This window comes from Meles meles, chromosome 2 (assembly GCF_922984935.1).
Source record: "Meles meles chromosome 2, mMelMel3.1 paternal haplotype, whole genome shotgun sequence".
NCBI classification, from domain to species: Eukaryota; Metazoa; Chordata; class Mammalia; order Carnivora; family Mustelidae; genus Meles; species Meles meles.
The window spans coordinates 20,185,466-20,186,310 of NC_060067.1; the positions used below are offsets into that span (position 1 = coordinate 20,185,466).

An 845-nucleotide genomic window follows, 5' to 3' on the forward strand; every position below is an offset into this window, starting at 1 on the left:
TTCATGAGTGAAAATGTAGTCTAAATTCTTAAGGCCTGGAGCTGAATAGGCCCAGTATCATTTCTGTTGCATTCTGTTAGCCAAAAGGAGCCAAGAGTTAGCTCAATTCATGTGCTTCAATCTTGCTAGAAAACCAAACAATAAAATCTTGAATGATTTGATAACTGTTTAACTGTATCCCCTTCTGTCTTCTCCTTTCCCTAGACTCTAGAACTGGTTTCGTTTCTTTTCTCTTGCTTTCCTCCTTTCTTTCTTGCTTGCTTTCTTTCTTTCTCTTTCTCCCTTTCTTTCTTTCTTTCCTTCCTTTCTCTCTCTCTCTCTTTCTTTCTTTATTTCTTTTTTTATAACTGCAACAAGAGTTACTATCAAACTCCACTCACTGGGCCAGAGACCTTGTGTTAGCAAAAGACTTGCCCCTTTTGCATGGTACTACCTACACTTGTGAGTCATTGGCCAGCCAGTGGCTTCCACTCTAAGCTCTAACCAGGTACAATAGAATTGGTATATTTTTATTACTTTTCCAAAATAAAGCTTTTGCTGTGTAGGACCTTCACGCTTGCTTCCTGTGCCTAGATCGCTCCCACGTGACACAGCATAAAGGTTGCTGTTTCTTAATATTTCAAAGCCCAATATCATGTCACCTGTAAAATATCATCTTTAGCCACCTTATTATTGTAGTTATTCCATTCAGTTCATGATTATCTTTTATTCATAATTTCCTTTGTTATTTGTAATTATGCCCATATAAATAAACAGAAATACATTTTTTAGTTCTTTCTTCAATTGTTCTTGCTAATTATCTGTCTGGTCACTCAGAATAAAAATTCCAGGGACACCTGGGTGGC

At 37.0% G+C, this 845-nt stretch overlaps 1 non-coding gene across 1 annotated transcript; it reads right to left on the reverse strand.

The window, feature by feature from the left end:
• Window positions 1-345: 345 nt before the first annotated feature.
• On the reverse strand, window positions 346-494 carry LOC123937827. The gene has a single exon (XR_006817609.1). It is a non-coding gene; the product is annotated as a small nucleolar RNA SNORA62/SNORA6 family (small nucleolar RNA).
• Between the last annotated feature and the right edge of the window lie 351 nt (window positions 495-845).